Here is a 318-nt window from a genome sequence, read left to right on the forward strand (position 1 = left end):
TGGAGCGCGGCAGCGGCTAGCGCCCGGCGTCGCCAGCGATGCCCTAGGGCTTCGCAGCTACCTTCCTTCTTTTGCTTTCCCTGCGTGGAATGAAGATCATCCCTCATGGGGTTTGTAAGGATCGCGATGTATTCAATATCAGCATTGCTTCCTTTGATTTTGTGATGGATTTGTGTATCCCAGTTTGGCACGGTTCCTTCCTTTTCTTTTCCCTAGATAGCGCAGCGCTCTACGCCGATGAGGCCTAGTCCCTAGGCAGGCTTCGGTCGTCGCTAGTATGCCAGGTCGCGATGCCGTGGTCAAGGCTAGGAGGTGAGC

Source organism: Triticum aestivum, chromosome 3B (assembly GCF_018294505.1).
Source record: "Triticum aestivum cultivar Chinese Spring chromosome 3B, IWGSC CS RefSeq v2.1, whole genome shotgun sequence".
Lineage (NCBI taxonomy): Eukaryota > Viridiplantae > Streptophyta > Magnoliopsida > Poales > Poaceae > Triticum > Triticum aestivum.